At 46.4% G+C, this 16,063-nt stretch overlaps 1 non-coding gene and 2 pseudogenes across 1 annotated transcript; 2 read left to right on the top strand and 1 right to left on the bottom strand.

The window, feature by feature from the left end:
• The first annotated feature begins 534 nt into the window (after positions 1–534).
• TRNAP-UGG (transfer RNA proline (anticodon UGG)) lies at positions 535–609 on the top strand. The gene has a single exon. It is a non-coding gene; the product is annotated as a tRNA-Pro (tRNA).
• On the top strand, positions 604–6,955 carry LOC127744296 (NADH dehydrogenase [ubiquinone] iron-sulfur protein 2-like; annotated as a pseudogene).
• On the bottom strand, positions 3,089–4,029 carry LOC127744297 (uncharacterized; annotated as a pseudogene).
• Positions 6,956–16,063: the final 9,108 nt, after the last annotated feature.

Raw genomic sequence — 16,063 nt, 5'->3', positions numbered from 1 at the left:
CCTGGGCGGCTCTCGGTTCTTGAGCATGTTGGGAGAGGGGATTAGGCGGCAGTTGAAAGAGCTGCTCGAAAGCTTGCAATACTAAACAAGCGAAAAAAGCCCTTTCTTGTTATTAGTAAAGGGCTTTTCCCTAACTAGTAAAGTGGTAAGTAAGGTAGGGCGCTATTCGATGAAGAAAACAGACTTTAGGAAAGTGGTTCAGGTAGCTCAGCTGGTTAGAGCAAAGGACTGAAAATCCTTGTGTCAGTGGTTCGAATCCACTTCTAAGCGGGCTTTGGGTCCAAAGGACAGGTAGCCGGGAGCGAGCCGGATTTTCAAAAATGAAAGTGAATGAAAGAGGAAGCCAAAATGTGAGCGCTCCTGCACTATACGGCTTTTTGGCGGTAGGGTTGGGGTGGCTTGCTGGAGGCAGATTTTCTAAAAAAAGCGGTTGATTACTCGGATTGGTTCTCGCGTCCCTGTGCCCAAAAGGATGGGCGAGTTCGGTTCGAGTCTTCATCGATCGGGTGGATCTATATGCGGAGGGGGGTGAGACGAGGTGTAGCGCAGTCTGGTCAGCGCATCTGTTTTGGGTACAGAGGGCCATAGGTTCGAATCCTGTCACCTTGATGTGAGGTAGTAAACACCTAAAGAGCACCCATCCACCCGTAAACTTTCGCTCTTTTAGAAAGAAAAAAAATGGACCGCCCTTGATCTGATCTGGGCGGGATCTAAAGCAGCATTTCTTCCGAATGTTTCGGGGGCAGGCCTTAGGTTCAATTCTTTCTTGCCTATAGTCATGACTATAGGCTTCAGAAGAGAAGAAAAAACTTTTTCTAAAGAAAGAAGTAGTATCTAATTCACGTAAGAAAAGAGAATCAGTCTGCATGCTTAACAGCCTTCCCTGTCTGAATCCCTTTGTAAATGTAAAAAAAAGGGGGCTCCCTCATGGTCTTGGGGGCTATGAGCAAGAACCACATTCCTTAAAGAAAGTATACCCGAAAGCACTTTCTCTAGAATGGGTCAATCAATCAGTAAGTTGCTGACATTGAAGAGATTCAAGTCGATGCTTCAACTAAGACTCCTACATGAACTTTCTGTCTGGAGGGAATCAATGTTTCTCAGTGAATGATGATGCAAGGTATATCTGATTGGAGTGTTCTTTTTATCTTAGGATTTTTGGTCTATTTTATACGAACAAGCAATGGTATGATTAAATACTTGCTTGATCGTGAAGATGTAAAATCTTTGAAAATTGGGGTGTGGGGAGTACCCATGACTAAGGAAAGACGTGTTTCAATGTTTCATTTTTTTTTCCCCCTTTTTTTACTCTATTTTTCATTTCTATTGATTGGTATGGATTTCAATCTCTTTCTTGTCAAACTCCAATCCATCCTTCTCACCAAATCTCTCCACTTTCTTTTTAGTAGGCTCGGGTGGTGTGGTGGAGGGCTGGTTATAGCTGTAGTTTTGACTATTTTGGATCCCGAGCTGGCTAAGATGATGGCTCCAGGGGGAGAGGAGGGTGGAAGCGGTGCCAGCTCTTCGAAGCAACCGTCTTTTGACCTGAACGTGCCACCTGGCGGAAGGGACGAGTTGTCTTCCGTTATGTATGAGCTATCAGAAGTTGAGAGAAGGATTCAACAGGCGGAGACCGGGATTCAACAAAGCTTGCTTGAGATTGAAGGCTTGAATGAATCAAGGGTCCAAGTTCTTCAAGCCAGTCAAGAAGCGAGGGAAGGGCCGAGAGATCAACCCGCGCCTTAGCACAAGCACTAAGTAAGCCCCCCCTCACATAGAAGAAGGGGATGGGTGGAGGAGATAAAGGAGAGCCCTAATCCCCTAAAATCCCTCATTAGGGATGTAAGATGAGTCCGCCGCTTTCTTTCATAACAGAGCCGGGAATAACGGCTGGCATAGAAGTATCTCGCACGCAAGGAGATGCATTTCTGGTACAGGACAAGCTCTTAGGGAATAATCTCTTTCTTATTTCTTCCTTTTTTCCCATGACGACTAGGAACGGGCAATTCAAAAATTTCACTTCGAATTTCGGACCTCAACATCCAGCTGCTCATGGTGTTTCACGATCAGTATTGGAAATGAACGGAGAAGTGGTGGAACGTGCGGAACCGCATATTGGATTACTCCAGTGCGGCACGAAGCCGCTGACGCCGAGTCGGCTCCTATGCCGCTAGCTATGCCCTGCTTGGTCCCCCGGCACGGTGAAGGTCCCGTAGCGCGTCATGAGCACCGGGCTAAGGGGCGGTTGAGCAACTCAAGCGAACCGCCCTACCTTACTACAACATAAGGACAGAAGGGAGAGGGTTGTGAAGGTGGCCTCGTTATCCACACCTCCGGTCAGATGAATGGAGGCCCTTAGACAAATGGCCGACCCGGGTTTTCATGAGCGTTGGCGGGTCCTGGAGTGCCTGTCAAGGGCGCTAGCGCATACCCCGGGGTGATCATCACCACCTGCACCTCACATCTCGGCACAGCGGAACGTGTAACCCGCCTGCTGTCTCATTCAACTACATTTGTTCCTGTAATCCATAGCCTAACAGAACGCAGCAGCGAGGGAAAACCCGCCCATACAGCCAGCGGGGAGGATGGCACTACTGGCAAAGACCGTCCGGCGAAAACGCCGCAGGCGCGAAGCGTGGTAGGCCTGTGCCGGGGGAGCATAGCATAGGTAGGAAAGGGAGCCCGGACGGTGGAAGAGCCTGGGGGGCCGGGTCATTTGACGGAAATGGAAGGATTTTCCCCTATTAGATTAGAGAAGGCCCTCCGAAGGGAAGTGCATTAATTCTTGGAAAAAGAGGGAGCGAGCCTATAAAAAAATGAAAGTGAATTCAATGAATAGATAGAGTCAACGGTACGACAGACAGCGCTGCCTACACGCGAATTAGCTTCCGAGGTCGAGCAGTCTCAATTTCACTACAGGATTTGCGAATGAATGCTGGGCCGGGCCACCTCGAATGGCGTGAGCCGCATGCGGGGAGACCCGCACGTACGGTTTTTAGGGGGATCTGGTCGAAAGACCGGCCGGCGCCCACCCGACTAGAGGGACTGAGAAATTAATAGAGTACAAAACTTATCTTCAAGCTTTACCTTATTCTGATCGTTTAGAGGGCGATCGCGGACTCACTGAATGAAGTCCTCCGTTTCTTTCGGAGGTGCTGACCCGCAGCGAGGCAGAGATGACTTAGTTACATAAGGAATATGGCGACGACAACAGCATGTCGTAGAAGGAGATAACAGGCGGAGCCAACGATCCGCTAAGACTAACGTATCTACAACTCCATCCCCGAGTGGCAGTCAAACGGAGGCGTGAATGCAAGATGCCAGCGGAATGATCGGCCGGACAGAGGCTAGGGCTGCTTCCTTCCCACCGCGTCCTTCCTAGCCTAGTGTGTCGGAGATATAAAGCGAGTGCACCGGAAAAGAACGGGAACTGGGTCGATCTATTCTATGGCGAAGCATCCGAAGCATAACTGCACACTCACACGATCTTTGCCGAGAGATAGGAGCATTCGGTGGAACCGGTGAACTACACTTGCTTCTGGATAGATGTGTGGGACAGAGGGCTCGTGGTACCAGCTGCCCAACCAGCCTCCTCTGCTTTGAGAACCGTGTGAACGGAGAGTGGGCAGAAGGGAAGGAGGTCCTCATACGGAGTCGCACACGCACACTTACTTGAGCAGTGCGGAAGACTGGGGAATGGGTTGAGTAAACTCCCCTGGGGCCGGAAAAATAACAGACGAAGCTTTACTTAGATAGGGCTTTGATTGGTCTTTTTTTTCTTAGTGATTGAAAAGGGGGGCGCCTGGTTATGTTACAAAAAGGGAAGGCAGAGGTAGTCCTTCGAATGGCGAAACGAAGGGCTAAATAGCGCCAGTGATTCTCTGAGCCGGTCTGGATTTTCTACGCCTCGGGAAACAGGTCGAGATAGATGACAGCACCCTTTTCCTCTCTTCCTTACCGGGAGGGCAATCTTATGGCCTTCACCTCCCGCCCGGCCCGGAAATAGAACCCAGCCCCCTTCTGATCCATTCATTTCTGCAAGCAGGGAGGGGGGATCCAGAGCTAAGCCTCCCGTCTATTGCATAACCTAAAAAAGCTATAAGCAAAGTACCAGAGGTGCGCTTCGCCCGGTGACTAAGAAAGAAATTGGTTTGCGCTTTGAAGTGATGAGGTCGCAAAGAGGGGGGCTCCTATTGAAAGGCTTTCCCTCCCTAAAAAGGCGACCAGCTTTCAATACTAGTTGTTACGCTGCCATTTTTCCAATATCATTGAATAGCATGGCCTGCCTGGGGCTAAGGTAACTCAAGTGGGAGAGCCGTGTTATGGGTGACCTTATTGCACGGTTCAGAGAGCACTTGTGTATGTGATGCAAGTGAACGTGTACGAAAAAGCTGTATCTAGGGTGAGTTCTTCGTTCCGTCGTCGACCCTATCTATGTTTCTACGATGGCCCAAGAACACGCTCATTCTTCAGCCGTAGAGAGACTTTTGAATTGCGAGGTACCATTACGAGCTCAATATATACGAGTGTTATTCCGTGAAATAACTCGAATTTCAAATCATTCACTTGCTTTAACTACTCATGCTATGGATGTGGGAGCATCAACTCCGTTCCTGTGGGCTTTTGAGGAGCGGGAGAAATTGTTGGAATTCTATGAAAGAGTCTCGGGAGCCAGGATGCATGCCAGTTTCATACGACCAGGTGGAGTGGCACAAGATCTGCCTCTTGGCTTATGTCGAGATATTGATTCCTTCACACAACAATTTGCTTCTCGTATCGACGAATTAGAAGAGATGTCAACCGGCAACCGTATCTGGAAACAACGATTAGTGGATATTGGTACTGTCACTGCACAGCAAGCAAAGGATTGGGGATTCAGTGGTGTAATGTTAAGAGGTCGTGCGACATGAAGACATTGATAGCAATATGGGGGGAGTTCCCATCAGGCAACAACGGTTCTGCCTGACCCTACTTAAGCATGCATATTCTGTCAGCGAAGACTTGGTGTGAAGCCTTGGAGCTTACGTTAGAAGAGCAAAAGGCCCGGGGCTAGGGTGAGCTGAGGGGGGACAGCGTAAGTGAGCGAATGTGTGTAAGCCCAGTCAAACATGACTGTTCTAGGCGGGGCGGGCCACCCACCTTCGAATGGTGTTGGTCCTACGGACCGTGAACGGATTCGCCTCTGGCCTCTGGGCACGTCGGAACCGCATGAGTTCACCGGGGTGGAGCACAGTCCGCAAAAATCGGCATAGGTTAGGTGCTATTGATGGAACATGGTAAGCCTATCTTTCTCCATATGGAAGTGCTGCGGGCACATAGAGATGTGGGAAGAGGAAGTCTCAAAAAGCGAAGGCCGAGCTGTAGGTCACGTGACCTGCACCGAGTTGGTGGCTGACTGGGCTTTTTCCTTGATCAAAGCAGATCAGCTCGCCGCCTTCTTGTTATCAAAAAGCAGTCCAATCCTGCGAATCGGGCGGGCGGAACGTCGAATGAAATAGGTGGCCGGGTTCTCTTTTTACAACCCTTTTGATATGATAGGCCCGGCCACCTTCCCCTATCCCTTATGTTTAGGAGCGGGATCCGCCCAAGAACGACCACTCCTGTGGTGGTACGGACTCCGCGAACGTCCCGCGCCCCCTTTACTAATAAAGGAAAGAAAGCCTCAACCAGAACAAAATTCCTTTTGCGTGCGGATGTAGCTAAGTGTCTGACTCTATTGGTCATAGTTCCCTGCAGTTGTGACCAGTGCTCGTTTGCGCGCGCGTGAACCAACCCAACAAACAAGGAAAGGATGCCCCGATAGGCATCTGAGAATGATTCGAGCCGTATGAAGGGAAACTATCACGTACAGTTTTTGTTTTTTTTTGGGGGGGGAGGAGCCCGTCTGAATACAGGGTCCCCCACTGACTTGGCCCAGGCCTAAGTGAAAGTGAAGTGGTGGGCCTACCCATCCCAACCAGGGGTATGCTGGGATTCGCGAAGAGCAGCACCTTACGATGTTCATGACCAATCGGATCCTGACGTACCAGTAGGTACCAGAGGAGATCGCTATGATCGTTACTGTATCCGTATTGAAGAGATGCGACAAAGTCTGCGGATCATTGTGCAATGTCCTAATCAAATGCCCAGTGGCATGATCAAAGCCGATGATCGTAAGTTATGTCCTCCATCACGATGCCGAATGAAACTATCCATGGAATCGTGCGCCGTGTGAAACGTAGATCATCGCCGTTCTTAACCGAGACTCAGGTTAAGCTCCGTCTCGGAACCTTGTGGGGTTAGGAGTAAAGCATCCCGAGGTTGGCGCATCTCGTTGGGCGTGGAGAAGCATTGGGAACCCCAATTTCTTTCTTCGGAGCCGTTTCTTTTCCCGTCCCCCCGCCCCGGCATAGCGCTTCGCTTCCGGTTCTTCGGAAGAATCTACTGACTTCTCCCTTCTTCATTGATCTGGGGGAAAAGGAACCGTCTACCAGTTGGCAAGCTAGACATCAAGTAAGTGGCTTGATGAGGATAACTAAGCTGACACGCCGGAGTTGGCTGCTGGCACAACAGGGTGGTGCCTTACCGCACCGCAGGCGAACGCGCGGTAGCGTTCGTGGTGGTGCTTCAGGATTCCAATGTACTGCGTCCAAGATCAGAACGAGCTTGCCGGCGGACCACTGCCGTCCCATTCTTGAGTGAGCTGGAGCACAGCCATCTTATCCACTGAACTAGCTAGAAGCTATCGCTTCGGGTCGAAGCACTAAAAGAAAGGGACCGGGAAACGCGGCGGCATAGGAACCACGGGACCCCCACTAGTAAAAAAAAGGGAAAACGGAAGTGCGCTAACGCGCACCAGCTGGCCCTTTCCCCTTACTCTAACATCACCCCTTCCTTTACGTTGTAGGTCGAGCGGCTTCATAGCACAGGCACTAGCCCTATAGAATGAAGGGAAGGAAAGGCCTTTCTTTTCTACGCTACGACCTTTCTTCTCTTATGAAATTTCTAGTTACAGAAATAGATCATTTCTAAACCGGAATCTTAGGATACCACCACTAATAGAAGGACAAGGACCGGAGACTTGAACACCAGATAGGCATTCACCAACAAAGACTAGCACATCGCTTACTGATGAAAGACCGTCTGCTGGATACACCATTCCTACTACTGCTGAATCGAACAAAATAGCGATTCTGAGAATCATTCTTTTTTTTAGGAGTTGGGGAATCTAGGCCTAATCTATTAGAATGGGTCTAGGCTGATTTGGCAGGTCGAAGCCTAAAGACTTTCAAGGTCAAAACCATTCCGCTCGAAAACCAGCCTTCAAAGAAAGTCAAAGCCGAGTTCAATAAATCGGAGCTCTCCCCGGCTGTGCCGTACCGGTGAACTGAACTCGAGTTCGTTCTATTCGTTCTAACAGAATGCTAACCTAACATCGCCCTTGGTTTGGTTGGTGATTGGCCAATTCCAAGGTCTTTCTCAATAGAGCTCTACTAATGAAATAGGGGCGGCGAAACCAAGGCTTTCAGTCCCTCTCCATGGGGGTAGACCAGCACTGTTAAAAGCTACTCCCAGCCATGTTCCCGCTCGGTTTCAAGTCTATTCCGTAGCGACTGCCCCAGGATTGGAGCCTTGACCCGCCCAACTCACGACAGTTGGTACATTAGTGAAAGCCCTTACCTATTCGTTTTAGATATTTTAGCTTTAGCTAGAATCAACCCCCAATATAGAGGGCACCCACCTTCCATTCCTAATTCTCTTTGTTGTTTCACATGTTCTCACTCTTTTACAAACTAACCTCTGGAGTGCCTGAAGTACGAGAAGTCCCTTCCAACGACAGTTATACTATAAGTACATCCACCTGCACCATTCGACTTCCTGCCCGGCGTACACTTTGGGAAAGCAGGGCGAGCGACATAGAATGTATTCCATTGGTCCTTGGCTTCCACCTACAGCGAATATGGAGCAATTCCCGTTCAGAATAAGAGAAGTAGGAAGAGATTCCTATTTTCTGAGATCGAAGGCAGGGGTTTTTTTTGTGATGTACAGCGCCTGAATCAAAGAGTTAGAGGAGGCACTCATTTATTCGTATGTAAGGGAGCTCCTAACTTGCTTATGGATTGGATTCTCCGTTTGGTGGTTTAGCATACCAGAGCAATTGCTTGTAAATCCGAGGGCTCTTTCCTCTCCCGGAGGTGATCTGAAGAAAGAGAAAGGATTATTCCTAGTCCGGATTGTTCTGATGACTGGTAGCGGTTAGAGCAGGAAGCGTGGCATTGTAGCCCCAGAGCTAACGAACCGTGTTTGCGAGACTGGTCTAGCTCAAAAGAGCAATAGCTTCCGGAGTTTTGACTCTTAATGAAAGGTTTGCCGAATAAGCATGAATTTAATGAAAAACCTGTCTTTGTTAGCAGCAAAGGCGGAGACCTAAGAGATTTTCATTCAATTACCTTCGACCTAGTTAAAGGAAATTAGTGCTTATCCCCCGCGTATGGACATATTCTATTATCCTTAGTACCAAGATGGAACTAGTGATTCCCTTGCTTGATAGTCAAGGATAGGATAGTCTTTTGGAGTGATGCTTGCTAGTTACCGCACCGTGGGTCCTTTCAACCAGACAAAGAGGCTAGGACCCTCGTCATGTCTTCCTTTCCCTGGTAAGGTCGATAAAGAAAGGTAGCTGGGTGTAATATGTTTTACCTTTCACGACACGCCTCTCTTTCCCCACCACCTTGGCTTAGGCTTTATAGCCTTCCCTTTATTTTGACTTGGGTCGCTTCGTGAATTCCTCGAGATTGGGGCAAGCTCTTAGAGAAGTTGTTCTTTTTGAAAGAAGGGGGGCCAAGCTACCTCCGAGAAAGGGAATAATTCACCTATGTAAAGCTTTGGTAATGCCCGGCTTCCCTACCACCTCTCTTACATAATTAAGTAATCTAAGATTAGGGTGCACTTCGTTCGTAGAAAAAAACCATCCCAATCTAATTAATGTCGGAGATTTCCGGGGACTTTTTTTATTACAAATCCCACGCAATCAAAAGGCTATTCAAGGAATAGCTATGTTTCGTACCCGTAGCGGGAGAAAAACTTTCATACTGAAATTGATAAATCGAACCATTCTTTTCCAGTAAGAAAGGCAAGGGCCACCAACCCTGCATCAATCTTCTCCTGACAGTCGAGTGCCTAAAGACCCTCAACTACAACAAACTGGTAAGAGACGCCACACCTCTCTCCTACCACACTTTATCCACCCGCAGTCCAACAACACAAATACGAATCATATTACTTATTTATTTCATTTTTGAAGTTATTTGTACTATACCATCAGTACAGACCCTAAAAACACCACCATAAGTGGAAGTGATAGGGTCATCCCCGGGTGAAACCGAAATAATATTACCAGTCATATTCAAATCATCAAATAAACCATAAAGTGAATTTTCAAACAACAAATTGTTTTTAGAAGTTGTGACTATAATTTCTTCATTATACCTGGCATAAGAATAAGAAGGAAATTGCAAATTAAACTTAATATCCAATTGATTTAAATATAAATTGAGTAAAACAGTAGTAAAATACCCGGAGGGAGTAATAAAATCATTTAAAAAGTCTACTTCCTCTCCATAAAGTGTTATAGGCATATATAGGATAGATTTGATTAACTGCATTATATCTGAACTTAACACTATTGGTTCAAGCATAGTCAAAAGACTTTCTTTATTAATTTTAAATAGAGAGTGTAACATGTTAATTTTGTAAAGTCTAGAAACAGGTATCTTTATCGACGATAAAATATGTGCAAAATATGAACTAGGATACTGATTATATCCAAAGGATAAGGAATGAGGAATATTAAGAGATATCAATCTACTATTAAGCAAGTGCCCAAGCGCAGTAATAACAATATGATCTTCCAGAATAGGATATAAACATCCATAAACTGTTGATTTATCTATATTAATATGAATTAAATATGTATTCTTAGGTGCTTTTTCTTTACTAGAAAATACTTTAAGTGGAAATGGAGACAGAGTATACTTACCAGTCTTTACCTTATTTTGAATCAATTTAACATTATCGGGCGATAACCCTACAAATTCTTCGGGCATAAATAAATTTTACCAATATAGAAAGAAAGCCCTTTCTTCTCATAAGATATTTCTAGTTAGTTAGGGCGTTAAGGCTGACGCGCCTTGATGCGTAATTCAACCGTACTAAGGTCATCCAATCTTTAGACGGGATGCTTTTGTATCATTTTTCCTTGTTGGTAAGAAGTTGGCAGAAAAACTTCTGGTCAACCTAACCAAAACAAGAAAGGAAGAGGGGTGGTCCCCGAAGGGCAGAACGATATTAGCACGTGCTTATATCAGTGACGAATTAGATGAAAAGGCAAGTCGGCTTTCACCACATATGTGTGGTACCCGGCCCCACGCAAACGTAGACTCCCATGGCTCGCTTGGAAAAGAGGCTCGTATCCCTCTCTTTCTATTAGCTCCTGTAGCTATAGCTATGGGCATGTAGGATAATCTATGTATCTTAAAAGGATCGTTAGAAGTCTTATCCTCTATCTTTTATCCCCCAACATCGTGTAAGTTTGAAGGCCTCTATTGTTATCTCCGGACGCTAGTTCTTATCCCTTGTTCTCTCTTAACGTCCGGTCTTCCCAATCCTGTCTTTGATCTTTGAGGAAGTCCCCCCGACTTGGATTTAGGGGGTTAACCCTCACTTGCCCAATGGAGTTGGTTTGTTCCAGTTAATAAGCTGACTACCTTCCCTGCCCTGGTAGCTCTTAAAGTGACTTTTCTTTGCCAGCCCTCCATGACTAAAGTGAGTCATGGGATAAGGTTCTCCCTCCCCTCCTAGTAGTTCTGGATCGAGAGATCCAGGGCGCTTTTCCTTCGCTCTATTCCAAAGTCCTGGGCTAAGCTGAGCTTCAAAGTCGGGCTTTCTTCCTAAAGCCAACGGCCTGTTCCAAGTGCTTTCCTTTCCAGCATTCCTTCCTAAAGGAATGCAGACTGGGTGGATTAAGTTGCTCCCTCTTTCCTCAATACCGAGCTAAAATAAAGAATGATGAAACCTGCGACCAGGCATAAATAGAGGCATTCCTCGGGTGATTTCATGCTTCTTCCTGTGGATTCCCTACCCAAAGGTAATGGGTACGGGACATAGGGACTAAAGCCAAGCTATTTAAGAAGCAGCCACATATAGCGTATATAAGAGAACTGCTGCATTTTAGGGTCCCGAAAATTTCATAAAAGAAGAAAGGTCTTTGCGGATCGTACCATAGAAAGCGACTTGAATCACCTAGTAGTTTGTCGAGATTGGGTTGGTGTTCAGTGTGGGCTGTCTCCTCTATCAAAATAGTAAGAGAAAGAGAAGGAAACGGGGAAGAAGCGGGGTAGAGGAATTGGTCAACTCATCAGGCTCATGACCTGAAAACTGCAGGTTCGAATCCTGCCCCCGCCTAATCATCTGAGGCCGTAGTCAGCCTCAATCCTTCTGATTCGTAAGTAACTCAGTGAGTGCTTTCTAAGAAGAAAGAAAATGAAAGAAGAACAACCGCGCAGGTCGTACTATCGACACATAAAACGTGTTTCATGTTTTCACGGTTCAGAATTTCCCTTTTCAGTAGTTTCGTAGTAAGAAGTTTTGGGTTAATTTTGTTTTATTGGATTTCTCTCGATTTCATACTCTTGTTATTTCACATAGGACCATTGGACTTATTAGTCGCTACTATAGGCTCGCAACCTCTCGACTTTGGTTGGACATGCCATTTTGACAATGGTGCTGGCAGTTCCAATCTTCCCGCCTTGATTCCCCCGGAATCGGCGGCAAGTTCCGAAGTGGGTGTGGGTTCACACGAAGGTTCTAGCTCGGGGTGGACCTCTTTCGACCTCGACGTTTTAGCGGAAGAGGAAGATGAGGTTGCCCGCCCCCTTCCAAATCCGATCGACCCGGGGACGGAGGACCGCATTTATAGAGCAGTTGATGCAATCAATACAAACTGCAAAAATGAGGAGGCTAGGATGGTGGAAAGAGCACGTGAAATCTTTCTCGGGAAAGGCGTTTTTCTCGATAAAAATGACGATCAAGATATCGCGCGTGCCATCAACATGGCTCTCTACGATGCCTGGGAAACAGACATCGATAGGCGGCTAGAGCAGTTCCGAAGGATACGACGCTTCTTAGGGACAGGTAACTGTCCCGTTTGGGATGATTTTATTGATTATCTGGTTTCTTTAGGGAATCAGAAATTTAACGACCCGATGTATAAAAAATAGGAATGTTTCTATCTTTTCTTAACCAATATCTATTTAGGATAAGTAGAATATTTTTTCTATTCGAGATGGTCCGCCTCAGGATTCCCAGGATTCGTGATCCTCCTTAATAGACAGGACAGTCGAATTAGCACTTTTTTTTTCAATTGGATGAGATCGGTCGAGTGTTCTCTGGTTTTTGAGTAGAAAACGGTAAATTTCCCCTCATTAGAAAGGGGGGAGGGGTGCCGAGATCCTGGGCAGCGGGGTCTTCCCATCATGATCGACTAAAGGCAAAAGAGATATTGGTTCGAGTCCAATTCATGATTCCAGTTCAGAAGGACTTCATTCAATCGAAGAAAAGAAGGAAGCATTACGAACAGATAGCCCAGACAGGGTGACAAGATGTGACAACCAGAAGGAATCCTTTTCGCTTTCTCCAACAACGAATTCGAAAGTCAGCAAAATATTTAAGGCCTAGGGGAGAAGAGATCTATCTTTCATCCGTCTTCTCGATCACCTTAAGCTGCCTTGATGGAAATCTAACTTCCTTTAAACCAGAACGGCAGAGATTCAACAATTTACCAGGAATTCCGCTCTCATTTTACTGACGAACAATTCCGTCGCGCAAATGGGTTGCCCCTTCCCTAATGAATGAGATAAGAATGATCAGTAACCAGAATGAGTATTCAATTCAATCATAATAAGGGGGCCACCGATGTCGAGGGGGTAGTTAAGGTCAGAGGGTGGAGAATTGTGAGGGCGAGGGCGGCGAAAGGCCTAGCCCAAGGCATTGGCGAGCAAGTAAGCAAATGCCTATGCCAGGGTGCGGAGGCTGGCTGCCAAAACTACGCCAATTTGCTGTCGGAGTAGGCTAAAAAGGCGTACTCATGACAGCTTACAGAATACTTCAGGGCTGGAGTGAAGAGCCACAAAAGTACCAGTCAGAAACTGTAAAAAAAGGACCGAGAACTACATAAATAGGTCTGAGACTCACTTCCTTGAAAAGAGGGAGAAAGAGTTATGTAGGCAGCGACCATTCAAGAAATGTAGTGGTTTTTTCCGACCTTTTAGGGTAAAATGTAAAATACTGAAGAGTAGCTAAATGAAAGGCAGCGAAGGGGATCCCCATACGTGACAGGGGAGGCACGAGCGGGGAATATCATAAACTCGAACAAGACCAGGGTCCACCGACCTAGAAGAAGATATAGATAGAGATGGGTCAACAGATTCAGAGGTAGATTTGTCAAAGGACACAGACACAGGTACATAAGGAATCACATCATCACCTCCTTTTGCCTATGTCTCCCAAGCGGAGCTTCCCAGTCAGTTGGTCAAAAACAACTCAAGGTTCTCTTCCTATGGTGCTTTCAGTCTCATTTGATGCTTATCAAAATCAGCGAGTTCTCGTCCCATACTCAAGTCTGACTTCGATCATCGTCTCCCGTCTGTCCAAATTTGGATGTCACCGGACCTCATACAGCAACTTCTCCCTCACCTTGTCCAAGCTTGATCTTCGCGACCTTAAGCCGAGCAACTCGAGACGAGGCCTTTTTGAGATAGGCCTTAGGCAGCTAGGCCAGCTGTAGCTATATCTGATCCGTTTGTTCCGCTGTGAATGCTATTGTTATCGTATGAAGTGGTTTTCCCGGCTTCCGTACCTTCTTCAACGTCTTCGGCTTTCACTTTCAAGAGAGAGAAGGAACCCGAGGATATCACTCCTAACCCAAAAAAGGAAAGGCAGACTGTCTCCGGGGACTTATGATCCTTCTATTTCAAACATTTTACTTTCTAAAGCCTTAACGTCCTGCTTCAAACTTAGGAAACCGTGCTTACTTTCGTCCGGGGATGGATAGGAAGCTTCTCTTCCGCTCCTACTTCGTAAGGAAGTTGAGTCCCTTCTCCCTTTGCTACTTACTTTGCTAGCTCTTTCTGTGTTTCGGGTATTCTATCATTCATAATCATGTCGATACCATACTTTAGCTATCTTACGTGAAGCTGAATTAGGTGTTCTCGTTGAAATACGTGGGCCTACTACTTGCTTCTGGGAAGATTCAACTCTAGCACGGTCCGTGCGCGCCGTTTTTCTTTTCTACCATTATGAATCAATTGATTTCACTTACGGAACACTTTTTCAATCTAAGTTTGCATCTCATCACCATTTCCATCTCGATCTTAGCCGATCTCAGGCTCTCCGGCCTCATTTCGAGGCACTATAGGAGAGCTCATTGGGCCTGTCGCTTTCTCAATCATAGAACACTGAGATGCGATTCTAGGGAAAGATTGCATTAATCTGAGTGACTACGTGCCTGCCTATCGCCCATATTCACTAATTCAAATGGAATGTTGGCGACTGACTACTTACCTTTGGTATGGTTAAACATGTTGTTAGACTGAATCTTCTATTCTCTTTTTCATTGTCTCGAGGTTGTAAGACCTCTACTAAAGAATAGAATGGGCTGAGTCAGACTCTTCCCCGGCAACCAACAATCCCAGGATATCCTAATGAGATAAACGAAGTTCTCGCACGAGGTTTAATCCTTCTTGTCATATTTGATGATGAGATCAAAGACTTTAGTTGTCCAAAACGGATAAGATCGGGCTAACCCCTATCGATCGAACTACAGTAGGTCCATCAAACCAGGATTGAGGCATCCGGATTTCTTAGCATACCACGCCACTTGGCGTAGCAATGCTTGGTCCAACCGTCTAAGAATAGACCACTCCAGGAAGCTAATCAAGGACAGGGGCCTAAATGGACTATGAGTACTCCCCTCGTAAAAGCTCCCTCCTGCACCCTTCACCACAGCTGTTGGTAAATCCATTTTCTTCCCAGACACCAACCGCTTGACCAGCCCATAGTCAGAATTCTTTCAAGTCAGGTCTTGGACGACCTCGAAACTGCTGAGCGAGGAACCCCTTTCTCTAGCTCCTCCTCCAGAAGCCCATCAAAGGTGGGTCTGTAGGTAGTGATGTTCCTGCACCTTCTATTCCCGCCTATTGAGGCCGTTGACTCTGTAAAGGAAGAACAACAATGAATCCTGCTTCCTTGTGTAGTTCCAGCTGATCCAGTCGATTTAGAAATCCCTTATAGGGCGATATCCACCAAGCCAGCAGCATACCTTTCAGAACCAAAGTGACCCCTACTAGATGCGGCAAAATCCACCAACGTCAGGGATGGTAGCTAAAGATCGGAATAGAAATCCAGTGTGAGCTAACCGAATTTACCCTGCTTCATCTATCGTTAGGGCTCGGTGAGAATCTTACCTACCTTCCTTTTCCCCTGTTGTCTTGTCTAGCTTTAAAATAGAACTTCTCTAGCGCCTCAAAGAAAAAGGGCTCCGTAACTCCTTTCACACTAAGCTAATTCAAGCGCACTAAGCAAAATGAACCCTAAAGCTTCAGCTGCTATCGCTCCTGAAATGGAGAATGGAATGAAATCAGGCAAAGGTAGCCACTCAAGTGATTTCATACCTGCGGGAGCAAGCCAAGAAGCCCTTCTATCTAGTTCAAAAGTAAAGACTAAGTAAGGTACGGAGGTGACTTGTACCTCGGCCATAGGTAGAGGTTTGTTAGCTAGTCATGAATCCCTAGCTTGTTTAGTAAAGGTCAACTCTTCTATACCTCTGACAGAGAGTGAAGAAAAAGAGGTTGGAATATTAAGTCTTAATCTATCTTGCCGGTAGGACTGTGATGTGACCCTGATTAGTAAAGTAGCTAAGGCGCAGGAGGCAGTTCTCGACCGATAGGGAAAACAGATTGCTCTTATAGGGTCACGAACACGAGCAGATGGAATAGATATTCTTAATCTATCCCTATCGGGAAGAGCG

Source organism: Arachis duranensis, unplaced genomic scaffold, assembly GCF_000817695.3.
Source record: "Arachis duranensis cultivar V14167 unplaced genomic scaffold, aradu.V14167.gnm2.J7QH unplaced_Scaffold_25978, whole genome shotgun sequence".
In the NCBI taxonomy this organism is placed as follows: domain Eukaryota; kingdom Viridiplantae; phylum Streptophyta; class Magnoliopsida; order Fabales; family Fabaceae; genus Arachis; species Arachis duranensis.
The sequence above is the reverse complement of the archived record's forward strand: the minus strand, read 5'-3'. Positions and strand labels throughout refer to the sequence as shown.